The sequence below is a fragment of the Bison bison genome, unplaced genomic scaffold, assembly GCF_000754665.1.
Source record: "Bison bison bison isolate TAMUID 2011002044 unplaced genomic scaffold, Bison_UMD1.0 scf7180017864249, whole genome shotgun sequence".
Classification (NCBI taxonomy): domain Eukaryota; kingdom Metazoa; phylum Chordata; class Mammalia; order Artiodactyla; family Bovidae; genus Bison; species Bison bison.
In genome coordinates, this window is record NW_011494821.1 from 1,238,113 (window position 1) to 1,249,898 (window position 11,786).

At 46.9% G+C, this 11,786-nt stretch overlaps 1 long non-coding RNA gene across 1 annotated transcript in view; it reads left to right on the plus strand.

Annotated features, from left to right (window-relative positions):
- The window catches only part of LOC104993984, a 32,017-nt gene that overhangs the window by 13,147 nt on the left and 7,084 nt on the right, over positions 1 to 11,786 (plus strand). The window contains exon 2 of the long non-coding RNA XR_825901.1: positions 7,998 to 8,144. This is a non-coding gene — a long non-coding RNA (uncharacterized LOC104993984). The remainder of the gene's footprint in view (positions 1 to 7,997; positions 8,145 to 11,786) is intronic.

Below are 11,786 nucleotides of genomic sequence, written 5' to 3' on the forward strand. Positions count from 1 at the left end.
ATCCCTGAAACCTGTGTACACAGTAAGACAGACTTTTATTTTATTTTATTTTTTTTTAAGACAGACTTTTAAAATGTGATTAAGTTAAGAATCTTGAAATGAGATTACCCTGGATTATCTGGATGGGCCCTATATAATCACATGAGTCATTGTAAGAGGAAGGCAGGAGGGTGAGACTCTGAAAGATGCAAAGAGGGAGCATGTGGCTGAGTGATGTGCTTTGAAGACAGAGGAAGGAGGCTGTGAGACACACTCAGAAATAACATTTAATCTGGGTGCCCGTGGGCAGTCAAGGTACCATGTGACATCAACCATCCAGAGGTCTTGGTTAGATAACAGAGTGGGGCTGCAGGGTTGAACCAGACCATAGACACCTTTGACTTGTACTGAGTTTATAAGAACATTTGGACCAACATTTAAAAATCATTAGATTTCACATGTAAATCTCTTAAAAAGCTTAAACCTGATTAAAAAAGAACTTTTGATTTTATATTGGAGTATAGCTGATTAACAATGTGGTGATAGCTTCAAGTGAACAGTGAAGGGACTCAGCCATGCAAATACATGTACCCATTCCCCCCCATACCCCCACCTATCCCAGCTGCCACATAACACTGAGCAGAGTTCCCTTTGCTCTACGGTAGGTCCTTGTTGGCTTTCCATTTTATATACAGCAGCACATACATCACTTGCAAAGCTCAAGTTCTGAGTTCTCTGGACATCTGAGATGACCTAGCAACACTGGACCTGTACTCTTGTCACTGCAGAGTGTCTGGGCCAATTCTGGCTGGAGGTGGAACATTCCCAGGGGAGGTGGAACATTCCCAGGGGAGGTGGGGCCTAGAGCCATCGCCCCAAATGGGCAGCGTAGGCTTTTCAGACCCAGGTTGAGGAGTGTCTGAGTCAGCTCCTCGCAGCGCCTGGGCTCCAGATACAGTCTGACAAGTGCCGACTGCAGTGGGACTCTTAGCCACATCGATCTGGACACTAAACTCCTATTAATGTAGTCAGAGGAGGCAATTGCTTTCTTGGCAGCCACACGGCTGACGGCTGCACAGACCTTACAGTCAGTCGGAAGCCCTTGGGTCGCCTGCAGGAGAGGCTGAGGGCCTGAGACTTCTGTGTCTGGGTGTTAAACCTTCCAGCAGGCTCTGCACTTTGACCCTGTCAGCGAGGGCTGAAATGTCAGCTGCCCTTCAGTGCTGTCGCCTCTGCCCTGGACCTAACCCCCACACCAAAGGGCGCAGGACCCCAGGTGGTGGGCTGAGAGTCTACCACCTGCCCTCACCTCGGTCCAGACTCCACCCCCCACTGCCACCGTGAGACTCACTTCCTTGGTTTCCTTACTTTTCCAGGGGTCAGCACATTCTGGGCCCCCAGAGTGATCTGGTTTGGATTACTTCCTGATTCACTCTGCTCAGGCTCGCTCAAATGGACATGATTTTAGGTCTGCTCTCAGGATCTATGCATCTTGACTGGGGCTAAAATCCACCCCTAAAGGAAAACATCCCTGAATATTCATTGGAAGGACTGGTGCTGAAGCTGAAGCTCCATTTCTTTGGCCACCTGATGCGAAGAGCTGACTTCCTGGAAAAGACCCTGATGGATGGCATTACTGATTAAATGGACATTAGTCTGAGCAAACTCTGGGAGATAGTGAAGGACAGGGAAGCCTGGTGTGCTGTAGTCCATGGGGTCACAAAGAGTCAGACATGACTGAGCGACTGAACAAAAGTCACCCCTTTGCCCTGGCTATGTGGGCTCTGATACTGGCCGGGACCCCTCTCCAGCCCAGCCATACCCTCTCCCATCACCGAGGTCTGTCTATTCCACCTTCCTGATATCTCTTGAGTTTGTTCATTTCTCTCATTCTGGTACCACTCCTCCAGTCCAAACTATCACCTTCTCTCACCTGGATGATTACCTGGGCCCCTACCTGGGCTCTCTGCCTATAGGTTTTCTCTTTCAACCTGTTCTCTAGCAGCAACCAGAGAATTACAGGTATAAAGAGAACCTGACCATGGTAACTCTGTTTAGAATTCTTTAGTGGATCACCCTAATTTCTGGAGAAAACTGGGCTGCTGGGCGTGATTTGGCCTCTGTTCCCTCCTCCGATCTCATGGCTCAGTAGCACCACCCCCATGGTTAAAAATTTGACTTGGGGCAAATTTCTTACCCTCTCTGGGCTTTTGTTTCATGGTACCTAATCTTCAGGGCTGTTGTAAGGATTCCTCTCTCATTCCTTTGAGGCCTGTGAGGGACAGGGGCCCAGCTTCTCCATGGTGGGTTGCTAGCTGCTCAGCACTGACCTAGTTTGTCCACAGAAGCCCTGAAAGTGGGATCTTTGAATGGAAAAGACCTCCAAGATTCCAGACTTTCTAAAATCCGTCATGAGTCAGGCGCTTGAGCAGGGCAGTGAAACCCATTCTATCCTCACTAACTGGACAATTGTGTCGTGTCACTGATGTGTATTATTATTTCCTCTGCTATAATGCATGTCTTTTTAAAGGAAAATTAGGATCTGTCAAGCATCATTACAGCATGAACCTGGCAAAGGGGCAGCCGTTGGTTGTGCATCAAGCATCCATCCTCAAGGAGGCAGTCCCCCAAGGGGAGCAATTGTCTAGGGCCAGGTCATCACAGATGCTCTGGAGGACAACTCCAAGCTGAGGTGTCCCCTCTGGGGTGTCTCCCCTCCCCCTTGGTCCCTGGCAGCTGTCCCACTTGTGGAGTGGGAAGGATTCGATACAGTTCTCTGGCTTGAGGAGCGAAATCCACTTCTGAAAGTGCTTGGAGTCCCCTGCCTGTCCCACAGCTGCGGTACGTGCATACTAAGTCACTTCAGTCTTGCCCGACTCTTTGCGACCCCACGGACAGTAGCCTGCCAGGCTCCTCTATCTGTGGGATTTCCCAGGAAAGAATACTGGAAAGTGTAGCCATGCCCTCCTTAAGGGGATCTTCCTGACCCAGGGATCGGACCCAAATCTCTTACGTCTCCTGCATTGGCAAGTGGGCTTTTTAACCACTGAGCCACTTGGGAAGCCCCCATAGCTGCAGGAACTTGTGCAAATGAGAAAGATGGAAAAACAGGTGAGGCACCATGATGGGAATGGTTCCTTCTAGTGGTCCCATCTTTTTGTGCCTCGTGACACTATGCAGTCAATCTTTAAGAGGGAAGCCCCTTTCAGAGATGAGTCTTGGAAAGAGTCTAGCCTGGAACTGGTGAGTCTGACCCCAAAGCTCCATAGGTGGTGGTGACTGCTTGCTTTCTGCGGGTTTGTGAGATATGGATGAAGGAAGGCCAGTAATGCAGGGGGATTTGGCTTTTATCTACCTCAGATGGAGCCAGCCTAGGACTCCTGTGGGACTAGCCAGTCACTCAGACACAGTTTTGATTTCTCATGGTGCTGGCTGGTTGCTGGTAGGAGCCACTCTTTCCTTGGTCTGAATAGATGTGACATAGGACAGTTCTCTAGTGGTGGGTGAAAGATGGCAGATCAGGGCTTCCTTGGTGGCTCAGTGGTTAAGACTCCACCTTCCCCAATGCAGCGGGGTGTGGGTTCGATCCCTGGTTGGGGAACTAAGGTCATACATGTTGTGAAGTGCAGCCAAAAAAAGAAAAACGGTGGTAGTTTAGATGTTGTGTCCCCATCGGGTCTCCTAACTGGCCATGGGATCCCATAAAACCTGACACTGTGGTCCAGCGTGGGCCCTGCCCTGCCCCGCGCTCTTCTTCCTTGCCTCCTCCTTCATCTTCTGTCCCTAGAGCTTCTCACTAGCCAGCACATGGAACTGGGAGAAAAAGAGAGCCAGCCTCACATATAAGGAAATAAATGCTGAGCTGTGACAATCCTGCCTGCTTTAGAAAGAGAGGTTTTATGTAGTTTTTGGCATTTACAAATCCTTTGTGAAAAGGTCACCCTGTTCTTGGAATCTTTTATTAATGCTGAAGACTGGCCCCGGAAATGTCATGTCTTTTTACCAAGATATTTACTCAAAAAAGTATGACTAAGCATCTGAAATTCTATCAGGAGCTCAACCTGGACCAGGCTGGGGAATCTGCAGGGGATAAGTGGGTCCTGGTCACTCTGGAGCAGTGGGGCGGAGGGGGTCCCCCTCCCCACCCCGAGCCCAAGTGAAGGGAAGGAGGGGTAGACAGAGGCCACACACCCTGGGCATCTGCTGTCCCTTCTCCCTGTCGTCCAAGATCCTTAGTATCTCCCGAGGGTCAGAGCTGGAAGGGATCTTGGTCTGCGTGTACAGTTCAGCACCCTCATCTTACAGGTGTGGAGACTGAGGCCCAGAGAGGAGAAGGCAACTGTAGGGACCCCCATGAAGTTAGGGGCAAAGTAGAGACTTAAGACCAGGTGTCCTGACTCCCGGGTCAGTCTCTCTCCCTGACACCGAGCTGTTGTCCAGACTCATCCTCATGCTGAGCCTGGAAAGAGGGAAGAAAGTAAGCTTCTCTCTTTGGGTCCGAGGTGCCAGTTCCTGCATCCAGGGGCCAGGGGAATGCAGTGTGGGGGGAGATATGGGCAAGGGTGGCCTTACTGTGTGCCCCACTTCCCCTCCTTGTGACACAAGGAGAAGTGCACAGACCAGCAGTCCTCACACATCAGCAGGCATCTGAATCACTGAGGGGGCTTATAAAGCTGTGGAGGCCTGGGCCCACGCTCTGAGGTTGACTCAGTAGGTCTGGGACGGGACCCGACAACCAGTGCTTCTAAGATATTCCTGCTGCTTCTCAGAAGGACATAGCTTGAATCTGTCAACACCTGCTGCTGTTGCCCACCTGGTACGTGCTCACGCTATGTCTTTCGCCGCAGCTGTGCCCACCTGCGTTTGGTGTGGGTTTGGTCTGAGATAATGGATGGAAAGTATCAGTAGGAGTTGGGTGGTTGGGTGGAGTGGTATCTCCCAGATAATGGACCAGGCATGCCCAGGTGGCCAGTTCTCCCAGTCACCTAGATGACAAGGGATACCTCTTCTAGAATGGGGAGAAGGAGCTTTGCTATGTGGTGGTTACCCAAGCATGCTTGCACCAAAGTGCTGAAGTTGGAGGAGAGGTACCAGAGTTGAGAGCCTTCTTGATCCGGAGCTTGGTATCAAAGCTCAAGGTCACGTTCTGCCCCACCTTCTTCTGCTGTGTGACCTTGTGGAGTACTTTACCTATGAAGTCCTGGTCTCATCTGTAAAACGGGATTGAGGAAGATGTCGTCCCTACTACCACTGGGATTGTTTTGGTAAGAGGAGGCAAGGGATGTGAAATCCACAAGTAAACAGTAGGCTATGTACATATACGTACTAGTTATTATTATTATTTTAACTTTGAAAGGAAATCAGGTTTTAGGTTTCTTTTATTTTCATCCTTGTGTTTAGAGAACTCAGATTAAAAAAAAAATTGGATTACATGAGGCAAAGTCCAAACTTCAGCCGTTAACATTAACCTTGTTTATTTGGAATTACTTTATTTTGGAATACACGACAAATGAAAATTGTCTATGTTTATGGTGTACAGCATGCTTTTAAACACTTTTTCATGTTTTGGCTGTGCTGTACGGCATGTGAGATCTTAGTTCCCCTCCCAGGGATGGACGCTGCACCTGTGTTGGAAGCGTGGAGCCCTAACCCCTGGACCACCAGGGAAGTTCCTACAACGTGATGTTCTGATATACACATGTATTGTGAAATGTTTCAGTTCAGTTCAGTTCAGTCGCTCAGTCGTGTCCGACTCTTTGGGACCCCATGAATCGCAGCACGCCAGGCCTCCCTGTCCATCACCAACTCCCGGAGTTCACCCAGACTCACGTCCATCGAGTCAGTGATACCATCCAGCCATCTCATCCTCTCTCATCCCCTTCTCCTCCTGCCCCCAGTCACTCCCAACATCAGAGTCTTTTCCAATGAGTCAACTCTTCGCATGAGGTGGCCAAAGTACTGGAGTTTCAGCTTTAGCATCATTCCTTCCTAAGAAATCCCAGGGCTGATCTCCTTCAGAATGGACTGGTTGGATCTCCTTGCAGTCCAAGGGACTCTCAAGAGTCTTCTCCAACACCACAGTTCAAAAGCATCAATTCTTCGGCACTCAGCTTTCTTCACAGTCCAACTCTCGCATCCATACATGACCACAGGAAAAACCATAGCCTTGACTAGACGAACCTTTGTTGGCAAAGTAATGTCTCTGCTTTTGAATATGCTATCTAGGTTGGTCATAACTTTCCTTCCAAGGAATAAGCGTCTTTTAATTTCATGGCTGCAGTCACCATCTACAGTGATTTTGGAGCCCAGAAAAATAAAGTCTGACACTGTTTCCACTGTTTCCCCATCTATTTCCCATGAAGTGATGGGACCGGATGCCATGATCTTAGTTTTCTGAATGTTGAGCTTTAAGCCAACTTTTTCACTCTCTACTTTCACTTTCATCAAGAGGCTTTTGAGTTCCTCTTCACTTTCTGCCATAAGGGTGGTGTCATCTGCATATCTGAGGTTACTGATATTTCTCCCAGCAATCTTGATTCCAGCTTGTGTTTCTTCCAGTCCAGTGTTTCTCATGATGTACTCTGCATAGAAGTTAAATAAGCAGGGTGACAATATACAGTCTTGACGAACTCCTTTTCCTATTTGGCACCAGTCTGTTGTTTCATGTCCAGTTCTAACGGTTGCTTCCTGACCTGCATACACATTTCTCAAGAGGCAGATCAGGTGGTCTGGTATTCCCATCTCTTGAAGAATTTTCCACAGTTGATTGTGATCCACACAGTCAAAGGCTTTGGCATAGTCAATAAAGCAGAAATAGATGTTTTTCTGGAACTCTCTTGCTTTTTCCATGATCCAGTGGATGTTGGCAATTTGGTCTCTGGTTCCTCTGCCTTTTCTAAAACCAGCTTGAACATCAGGAAATTCACGGCTCACATATTGCTGAAGCCTGGCTTGGAGAATTTTGAGCATTACTTTACTAGCATGTGAGATGAGGGCAATTGTGCGGTAGCTTGAGCATTCTTTGGCATTGCCTTTCTTTGGGATTGGAATGAAAACTGACCTTTTCCAGTCCTGTGGCCACTGCTGAGTTTTCCAAATTTGCTGGCATATTGAGTGCAGCACTTTCACAACAAGCAAATTAACATATCCATCACCTCACATAGTTACTGTGTTGGGGGGAGGATAAAAACCATCAAGATTTACTCTCCTAGCGAATGTCAAGGATACAGTACAGTGCTGTGAATTACTGTACACTAGATCTCCATAACTCACCCATCCTGCATACCTGAAACTTTGTACCCTTTAACCTACATCTTCCCTGTTTTCCTGGTCCCTTAGCTCTTGAAACCACCATTCTACGCTCTACTTCTAAGAGCTGAACATTTTTACATTTCATATATAAGTGAGATCAGGCAGCGTTTGTCTTGCTGTGTCTGGCGTTTTCACTTAGCGTGGTAGATTTAGCCATGTTGTCACAAATGACAAGACTTCCTTCTTTTTTAAGGCCGGACAGATATTCTGTTGTATATGTACACCACATTTTCTTTATTCATTTGCCAATGGACACTTAGATTGTTTCTGAGTCTTGGCTATTATGCTTAACACTATTATGCAGCGAACACGGGAGTTCAGCTATCTTTCTGAGATAGTGGTTTGACTTACTTTGGATATATACCCAGAAGTGGAATTGCTGGATCATATGGAAGTTCTAGTTTTAGCTTTTAGAGGAACCGTCATACTGTTTTCCATAAAGATTGTACTAATTTATATTCCCACCAACAGGACACATTCTCCCCATCCTGGCCAACCCTTGATTTTTTTGTCTTTTTGATAAAAGCCAGTCTAGCAGGTGTCACACCAACTTTAGCCAGGACTCCAGTCAACATGAAAGATGGGGGCTAATTCATTCTTTCAGGTTTTAGAAATGTTGACATTTGCTGGTTTGGGACAACACAACCCACATTTCCTCTTTGAGGCTGAATGTTTATAATTTCTCATGAATGTTTCATACCCCTCAGAGTTGGACTTTGTAAACCTTGCTGAAATACACAAGACAACTCACTGGTACAGAGTTAACTGCATTTTATGGTGTGCCAGCTGTGTCATGGAGCTTCAAGAACAAGATTTCATCTTTGAAGGTACACAACCGCATTCCCACTTCAGAGGTGAGGAAACTGAGGCCCACAGATGTTGTCTCTTGACAAAGGCAGTGATTTAGTAAGTGGCAGAGTCCTTACCTTTTGATTGTACCCTCGGCTTCTCATAAGGGGCATGAAAATACGTTGTAAACCGTGCTGCATTGAACAACAGTACGGGACTGTTATTACATTATCCCACCATCGATTTTTAGTGCTCAGAGTAATTTTCTTGAGCTTTTTATTTTCCTAGTTGAACAAATATCCAGCCACTTGTGTATATCGACAGCAGCAGCACTGCCTACGTGGCCCCTGCAGCGTCCTGCAGTGCTGATAACACATCCTCAGCCCCCAGTGACCACAGGCAAGATGGGGACAAAGAAAAGAGGGCTTTATGAGTCTTCTCCATCCTTTGTCCATCAGCCTATTGCCTGGGAAAATTCCAAGCTTGTTTCCCACCCCCCGACTCCAAACCACTTTGTTGCACCAGCATAATTTCTTACGATAACATTAACATATCATTGGAGCTCATTACCTTTGGTGTAATAGTTCCCTATTGAACTGTGTCAGACTAATTATGTCAGTTCCTTTTCATTCCAGTTTAGTGCTTCTCCAGAGAGTCGCAGTGCAGCACTGGTAATAATGATTAAACTGCTGTCTAATGCTCCACTGGACGTCCAAACCAAACGGGAAAATTTCTTGCCGAAGATGGGACTTGCAGTGGCCCTTGTACTTGATGCAATTTGGTGTTTTAAAAGCCATTACCTAGTGGACATTTCCCTAGGACGGTGGAAGGCTGATAGTGTTTCTTGGGGGTTGGGGGAAAAAAAGCAAATCAGGGAGAGAAACAGCTCAGCCAGCCACAGCAGTGGCTGAGAGGCAACCCAGGAGCATTCTGGTCACCTCCGAGCCCTTAAGTTCTGATCCAGTCCACCTGGATCGAAGATTTGCCACTCAGCTGGCAGAGGTGGGTGCGCGGGAAGAGGCCAGGGTAATGAATCAGGACAAGCCAATATCAAATGCTTAAAGCTCTGTTGCTAGTGTCAGATGAAAGAACCCAGGGAAGATGAATGAAAATGAAGTCACTTTCACCTTCCCTGTCGTCTCAGACAGAGCTCTTTGCTCCAGTCTAGATCGAACGTGCTTTTGTCTTTTTGCATAAAGGGCAGGGAGGCTGTCTCCTGCTCCCAAAAGCATAGAGACAGAGGTTGATGTTTCTCATAGCTTAATGGGATGCCAACCTGTTCTGAGCACCGTTCTTTTCTTTTTTAAAAAAATTTTATTGAAGTATAGCTGATTTACAATATTGTGTTAATTCCTGCTGTGCAGCAAAGTGATTCAGATACACCACACATATATATTCTTTTTCATTATGGTATTGCTGCTGCTGCTGCTAAGTTGCTTCAGTCGTGTTCAACTCTGTGCGACCCCATAGACGGCAGCCCACCAGGCTCTCCCGTCCCTGGGATTCTCCAGGCAAGAACATTGGAGTGGGTTGCCATTTCCTTCTCCAATGCATGAAAGTGAAAAGTGAAAGTGAAGTCTCTCAGTCATGCCCGACTCTTCGTGACCCCATGAACTGCAGCCCACCAGGCTCCTCCGTCCTCCATGGGATTTTCCAGGCAAGAGTACTGGAGTGGTGTGCCATTGCCTTCTCAGTTACACAATATCAAATGTAGTTTACCATGAACTCCTGTTCTTGGTAATTCTTAATGATCCTAATAATAACGACTAGCCGTCAGCTAAGCGATTACTTTGAGTCAGGAATTGGGTTAAGGGCTTCAGGTCTCCTGGCTCATTTAATCCACAGAATAACCTTATGAGGGACCATGGTGCAAGAAGAATAAGTGACTTGCTTAAGGTCACTTGCCAGAACCCCCATAACTGATCCCCAAGCCTGTTCATTCAGTCAACCCCTATGGTTGGGGTTGACTCCAGCCTTGAGCTGTGTCCCTCAGATGTGTTTGGAGCATCACCCACAGTCTTGGCTTTCTTGGGGCTGAGGGCTCAAGCTCAATTTCAGTTAGGGTGATCCGTTCTTGGGCAAAGGCCAACGGCTGTGAGAACACCTTCATTCCCAAGTATTTATTTGAGTGCCTCTATGTGCCAGGCTCTGCTGGGTCCTAGGACACCAGGGTCCACAAAGCTGCTACAGACCTTGCTTTCATGGAGGCTTCAGTCCAGATGGGAAAATGTAATCTTTACTTAGCACTTATTAAGCTCTTCCTATGGGCCAACCTCTGTGCTAAGTGCTTTTAAATAAGTCAATGTATTTAATCCTCATAGCAGCCCTCTGTCACTCCTACAGATGAGAAAATGAAGCCTTGAAGAGTTCTGCCATTGGCTCAAGGTCACTGCTTCTAACCACCACGTTCAACCACAGACAGACCTGATCTATTCTTGGAGGTTACTATAATGGGGTATATAGAATTTCCCCCTTGAGGTCACCTTATTCTAAGAGGAACAGGTCTTTGAGACTTTCAAGCCTCCTATTGGACCTGGGGGCCTGATACCAGCTGGGCAAATTATATCCATATGGACTCTGCTGCCAAATTGGCTAAAATGGGAGGGAAGACACAGAAGCTCTGGTTCAACACCATGAGAGATAGCAGAGAAACCTGTGATGTCTGCCCAGCAAGGCTTTGGCTCGAGGAGGGGCATACATGCCACGCCCTGTCCCAGTGGGCCATGCGCCATGCCACCGCTGCTCAAGAAACACCAGCTGATGCTCATGGACCTTTGGGGATGTGGGTGTGATAGAAAGCTGTCTCTTTTGATCTTGCCATTAGCCAGTGAGGTAAGCATCACTATCAATATCTGTGGATGAGGAAACTGAGGCTGGCAAAGTTGGCAACTTGGCCAAAATCAAAGAACCGGTAAGCGGCAGAGGAAGGATATGGACTTGGGTCTGACTCCAGAGTTCAAACTCTGCCCCGCCCCCACCACGCTGTCTCACAAAGCAAGGCCTCTACACTTTGTGCTGTGTCCCTTCTCCAGCCATCTTGACCTTTCCATCCTTCAAATCCAAGTGCTGCCATGATTACTCATTCATATCTACTCAAGAGAAATGAAAACAGACATTCACAAAAAGACTTGTTTGCACATGTTCACAGCAGTATCATTTATAACATCCAAACGTATGGAAACAACCTCAATGTCCATCAAAGGCTAAGCAAAATGTGGTATATCCATATGACAGCACACCATGATGTTTAAAAGAAATAAAGCACTGATACATGCTACAACATGCATGAATCTCAAACGTATTTTGCTAAGTGAAAGAAACCACATAGAAAACCCTACACATTGTATGATACCGTGTACATGAAATGTTCAGAACAGGCACATCTATAGAGTTATAAGTACATTATGGTTGTCTAGATGGGGAAACAGTGGCTGACTTTACTTTTTTGGGCTCCAAAATCACTGCAGATGGTGATTGCAGCCATGAAATTAAAAGATGCTTACTCCTTGGAAGGAAAGTTATGACCAACCTAGACAGCATATTAAAAAGCAGAGACATTACTTTGTCAACAAAGGTCCGTCTAGTCAAGGCTATGGACTAAGGCTTCCAGTAGTCATGTATGGATGTGAGAGTTGGACTATAAAGAAAGCTGAGAGCCGAAGAATTGATGCTTTTGAACTGTAGTGTTGGAGAAGACTCTTGAGAGT